The 6784-nt window shown below is 32.9% G+C and overlaps 1 non-coding gene across 1 annotated transcript; it reads right to left on the bottom strand.

Moving 5' to 3' along the window:
- Nucleotides 1-6511: 6511 nt before the first annotated feature.
- On the bottom strand, nt 6512-6584 carry Trnai-aau (transfer RNA isoleucine (anticodon AAU)). The gene has a single exon. It is a non-coding gene; the product is annotated as a tRNA-Ile (tRNA).
- Nucleotides 6585-6784: the final 200 nt, after the last annotated feature.

Raw genomic sequence — 6784 nt, 5'->3', positions numbered from 1 at the left:
TTGGGAAACGTTAACACCACTAATTGTCTTCTTATTTATTATCAATGTATAATTATGTGTAACAGCATAACAACATACTTGTTTCGCAATTAAAATATTTAATAAATACAGGTATCTTGCAGGTTTCTAATTTTCTTTCGCAAACTATTGTTGAATAGTTTAAATTGTGTCGCCACTAAAAAACTAGCCATTTTGTAGCAATTCTAAAATCACAGTCTAAACTGCATACACTTAGCTCTACAGTTACAATTTGAATGCAAATATTAGAATGCATCATGTTATATCATCCATATTTTTTTATTTAAACATTCAAATAACACATAATACAGTACATATATAAAAAGATATGTGGTATTGTGTGGATATACAAAACACTTCACATCATTTATTTGCACATAAAATAATAGTTACAAAATAAGTAAAACTCATCAACCTACATTTCAAGAATATTTACGTATATGAAATTACAAAGTGGTGTTATTGTATTACCTTTTACAAAATTAACATTGCTGGTTTTGCACTAGCCATAAAACATTTATCATGGATTAGCAAGTAACAACCAATTTATTAATTACACAATAGAACGGAAATCATATTAATTGCATTATGGATTTACTAAACAAGCTATTTGCTACTGTTTAGAATTACACTATCTTACTAAATATGATCACTGGTACTTAGTGCTTTTACATACTTGTGGTAAGTTTTGTATTACTAGTTTGACAATAATCGGCAGACACTTGTCGATATACAGACAAAATTTGCATGGAAACTTTTCATATTTTTTTCAGCATAATTGCCTTCAAATTGTTAATTTAACAACCCATTGACATTGTTTGCACATCTGATCGTATTATACCATAGCTGATTTTTGTTTATAGATAGACATATATAGACTTTTCAAAGTTCTATAAAAGTTCACACATGTTCCATCCAAGTAAACAAACAGAACCAATAAAGATCACCACAGATAATAACTGTGTGTATAGCTTGGAAATTTTGATAGTTCGGGAATCCCTCCTTTGTTGATTTCTGTAAACCAAAACTGTCAGTTTTGCTGGATATAATGGCTTGTATAATGCCCAGCTCTTGCCTTGGCAGAACAGCTTCTAAAAACGGAAAACCAACAAATATCTTAAAATTTGATCAATAATGCAGACAATTTATAAATGTCTTGTTTTTTGTTGATTTCGAATCTGGAAGATTTTTTACGTAAGATTGTGGCACGAAAATTCCAACGGTATCGGATTTTGTGGTTTTAGGCCTAAACTATTTATAGTGATATGTAACCTTTTGGGATATCGGTAAAGTGCAAGCAGACGAGGTGAAAATACTTTAAAAAATAAAGCTAAAAGACTAAAAAGTTAGATCTAAATATCTTAAAAATTTGTGAATAAATGTGTTTCTGGTGGGTAACAACGACAACTTACCAGAATATTGCCCATGATCAAACGTAAAACTTCTTTCTGAGAGCGAATGGAAAATGCGTCACAAATTCTGATACATAAACAGTAGGGTGTCGTTATTGAAATACCGCGAGAATACTTGAAGAATAGAGATGCCAACTATAGTGTTTAAAACAAATAATTTTTTAACAGGCGTTTGTGATTTGTCAGGATAATAATAACAATAAGATATCGAAAAGATCAAAGCAAATAAATTCGACAGAAATCGGAGATTCGGAAATATATTAAAGACGGGTTATGTTCCCCTAAATTGTGTTCGGTGAAGACTGTTACTATATGTAGTGAACCAGTCTTCGGCTTATACCCACTGAAGAAGAGCATTCAGGGGAGATAATTGAGTAATGACCTAATTCTGGAACGGTTGCGAAGAAAAACAAATGATGCGAGAATATTTAGTGCGATTCGCTACACAATTATGATGTCATTGATATAACTTTTTCTGAGGTATGTATTTACATGTGATTTAGCATATGTCAAAGTGTTTTTGATTTGTTCAAGTTCATAAATAGCATCGCGAAAATATATGTCGCTTGGCAAATTTTTTTGAGACGTATCCATATGTGGTATTCTTATGTAATTTTATGTCTAAATTCCCATATGTATGAACGGTCAACGCCCGCTTCGCGGGCTTTTGCCCGTATTATATAAGCATATATAGTACATGGCACCATTTTTTAATAAAATGTCATAAATTTAATTCATTTCTCAAAATAGGCATCTGGTAGTGTTTTAAAACTATGTAAATGTATACATTTTTGGATAGGTTGTGACATTTCGCATTTTAATAAATTACTTTTAAGTTAATTTTGGCACGTGACAACAAAATGGCCGCCAAAATGGCTGCCAAGATGGCCGCAAAATAATACTGACACAACAATTAGGATGAGAACTAGGCACTTTAAACTAAACCTGTATACATTTTTGGAAAGGTCATGCTAGGAGGATTATGAAAAAATACTTAAATCGCTCATTTTGACATCTGGAAACAAAATGGCGGACAAAATGGCCGCCAAGATGGCCGCCGCCACATTATTCGTATATAAAATTTGAATTTGATCAAAGAAGTTTATACCTATATAAATGTATACATGTTTGTAAAGGTCATCTTATGGAGAGTAATAAGATGTGACTTCTTTGATCATTTTGACATGAGGTAACATAAAAATCAACAAAATGGCCGCCAAAATGGCCGCTGGATAATACATAAAATTAGAATTTGAACAAAACTATATAAATGATTACATTTTCTGAAAGGCCAGGCTATGTAGTGTAATAATATATTGCTTCATGGATCATTTTGACATGTACATACAAAAGGCAAAGGATCAATAAAATGAATGCAATATGTAATGCAGGGAGTACATGTTTCTATAGAATTCTACATCATTTGAAATGATGTAAAATTCTATAGAAACATGTACTCCTCGCCATTTCACAATAGTTCTACATAATCATCAGGTCCCCTTTTTTCAGATCTATCAACAGAGGGAAGAACCAGATACTGTCCTTGTCCTCTTCATATTGGACATTGTACTCTGTTTTAATTGTGTCTTTGTTCACCTGTTTCACAGATAATACTTTTGCATTGAACCACATTTCAGATCCATTTTCAACACATTTGTGTTGAATATTTCTCCCAACTAGTTTATTTGGATTTTCTATATACTCTGGCAGTGTTTTTTTCTGTTGATCAAGTTTCCTTTTTTCTCTAGCTTTAAACAGTGTTTCAGTAAGTTCGTTCTTCTTTACATTAATTTGCAATCTTGATTCATCTAGGTCTTTGTAAAACAGACCGGGCTTTATTTCTTCGGTATCAATGTCGTTTATATCGTTTTGTTCTAAAATTTCTTTCAAATTATTTACAATTTCTGCATCTGAATATTTACGTTTCTGACATGTCTCCTGAAATAATTCTTTTCGACCTTTTGACCTTAGGACTGACTTGTGGAATTTTATTTGGATTAAAATTGCTTTTCTGAATTCAGTTTTTTCCAATGTGTTTTGAGCATTTTCCAACTCTTCTAACCCCCAAGGTCCTCCATATTTTGAAATCTCTCTACTCAATTCGATTTTTGAATGTTTTTCCTTATTTTCTTTTGCTTTAACTTTCAATTGTTTTGCCCTTAATTTTGATTTCATGTCCAGTTCGAGCTTTCCCTTTCTTTCGCGAAATGTTTTCTTAACTGATACCGCCATTTCTCTTGCATCATTTAGAATTTCATTTCGGGTTGGTTCATCCAGTGATCTAAGCCATGAAAAAGGTTTGTTTTTTGTGCACATAACTATTGCTTCCTATGTTAAAGTTGATGATGCTGGTTTGGCTCTAAGTAAGTTGTCCAGGACAGCCATATCTCTTTCAGAGATTGCATTTGTTTTGGGGACATTGGAAGCCATTTCAATTAGATACTCATTTGGATTATGATACTTTCCTTCAGGTAGTTGGGTCTTGGCCTGCCTTTCAAGCAAAATGAGCAATTGAGCATACAGCAGTTCTAAGGCTAGAACAGTCAGGGCATCAAGAGATGGATCATTTGTTTCCTTAAAAAGTGAATGATATACTTCATCCTTTATAATAGGAACATTATTTTCATCGAACATAGATTCACCTGACAATGGTATTTTACCATCCTGGGCCCAATTTGTCAAAGTTAGTTTTAGTTGTAATAGGTCATCATTGAGTGATAGTATTGACCCAGTTTGTTCGAGAATGCGCCAAAAAGGGCCTGTTACTAATTTGTCAAGAATGCCCATAGCTCTGCACCCAGCAAGGTATGCAGGCTCCTTAACATCAAAATGAACTGATTTTAAAAGACCATTTTTGTCTGGCCAATCATTTAAAAATGATTCAATATCTTTGCTATGGTGGTAGACGGCAGCACAATCATGAAATACAACATTAATCCTATGACCATGAAACGTCACTAATTGATTACGTTCATCTTTTCCCTTCATGTAGGTTTCAAAATAACTATGGACACCTGCCTTGTCTGACCCTCTCTTGGTAAAGGCTTTAGCCGCGGTGCGTGCTAAACGAATAGACCCGCTTTCATTACTATTGAATGAATGAGGATTTTTGCCATCACAAACAATGTGTTCAAAACTAGACAGTGCTTTGTCTGCTTCCGTGCCAAAATTTGCCAACAAATGCAACCTGCATGAAAAATGGCCCATTTCTGATATTGATTTCTTTTCATCTTCAGATAATTTGTCGTAATTTTGCACAAATGCCGGAATAAGGGTGTTCCTCAAAGTTTCAATATTTTCGTTGAACACATTATTTGTGGCGCATTGATCGCTCATAAAACTTTTTATAGAACAAATCAATTTAGCCCTATTTTCTTCCGTACCTTTACCAAGGGACTCAGACAAGTCAGAAACCATTTCTTGAAAAACATTACTATATGACAAGCCATCCCCACCAGCTACTTGTCTAAGGCCGATGGTCAATGACTTACCATTTTTTAATGTCACTTGGGCACCTTCATAATGGTCATGAAACTTGGTGGTTGCATCTTGATGTAAAACATTGCCCGACTTTGATAAAGGATCGAACTCCTCCAACATGGCCTGTGCTACCTGTCGCGATGCAACCATTTTAGCTTCAGCCATCATCCAACTTAACAGCGCTTTACTTGGAAGTCTTTCAGGGACTTTCCCTGTAAAGGTAAACAAAACAGTTTTAATGATATCTGACAGCTTGTTCATGCTTACATTACATTCCGTAAGTAAAGACATACAACATTCCCTAACTTCATTAGTATATTTGCCCTCACAAAAAGTTTGAACTGATTCGGACTCTAAAATATCAAAGACATTTTTTAGTTGTTCTATTTCTTTAGATTTTTGATCAATTTCATTTTCAAATTTACAAGTCTTTTCTTCGTGTTCTTGCTTCATGTCTTTTACACTAGCTTTCAAATGATCCACTTGTTTTCTTAATTTGGATTTACTCTTTTGCAGTTGATGTTTCTGAGTCTTCATTTCAGATTTTGTCTCATTTTCTAAACGCAATGCCTCCTCTTTTTCACTTAAATCAGATCTCAATTTTTTGTTCTCTGATTGAATTTCAGAAACTTTACTTTTTCAATAAATCTACCGTTGCATCCCTTCTTTTCAGTTTTTTGTTAACATTTCGTAAAATGCTCTTTGATAATTTTTTCTGGGTTTCTATTAATTTTTCACTTAGTTTTTTTACAGTCTCTGATTGATTTTGAAACTTCAACTCACTTTCTTTAATTGTTTTATTTGATTCTTCATTGTCATTAACTCTAATTTGATAGTCTTCACTTGCTTTTGTTAAAGCTGAAATTGCCAGATTTAATTTGATTGTAAGATCATCTACTTTATGTTCAAGATTTTCATGTTCAAGCTCAAGCTCTGCATAGCTTCTTTTCATTTGCCTATTTTCTTCAACAACACTTTTTGTTTGGTTTAAGATTTTTTTAGCTAATTCTTGTTGTCGTTCATTTTCAAATGACCCTGCAATGGATTCTGATTTATCAGTCAACACAAATTCAGATGATAGGTAGTCACCTAGACTCAGTTTTTTACTTTTGTTCTTCTTTAGTAATTTAACCTTTTCACAGCATTTTGAAATTTTTCTCCTTAGGCTATCCCTATTATTTGCGTTGAAGTTATATTTTTCTATGAGAATATTTGAACATTCCATATCGCTTTTACAATTCGCTCTCAACTGCATTAGTTTTTGTATCGTCAAATTTTTATCATTTTGAGGTTCCTCGAAGCATGGTTGTGCTTCTGCCATGGCTAATCTAAAATTGATAAATGTTCATCTGTAAAACTTTCATGCGATAATTAAAATTAAACAGAAAAAAAAATCGGTTACTTCATTATTTTTTAGGGGAAAAAATCAAGTGTCATTATGATGATACTGTAATTACTACAATGCATCTTTTGATTTTCTTAAATTGTATTTACATAATTGTTGGTACAAGTAACAAGAGTGAAAACAAATTTCATTTTAGATTTAAATTAAGAAAAAATCCTGATTTTCGCTATGTAACATTCATGAAGAAAAGTAATATTGGCCAGTGTGGGGGTCGAACCCACGTCTCCGCATTATTAACACGACACTCTAACCAACTGAGTTAACTGGCCGCATAATACATGAATCAATTTATTAGATTTTAAACGTTAAATGTTTCCCAGCAAAAATGAGCATATTTTCATTCAAGATTATTAATTTATTAAACAATTTAAGGTAAAAAAACAGAACAAAATACAAACACAACAAACACAAACCTACCGGGTATGAATTCTGTGTATCCTTCTTGCAGCTCTCAAGTTTAAAATCAAAC

This window comes from Dreissena polymorpha, chromosome 4, assembly GCF_020536995.1.
Source record: "Dreissena polymorpha isolate Duluth1 chromosome 4, UMN_Dpol_1.0, whole genome shotgun sequence".
NCBI lineage: Eukaryota > Metazoa > Mollusca > Bivalvia > Myida > Dreissenidae > Dreissena > Dreissena polymorpha.
This window is presented reverse-complemented; position numbering and strand designations above follow the sequence as displayed.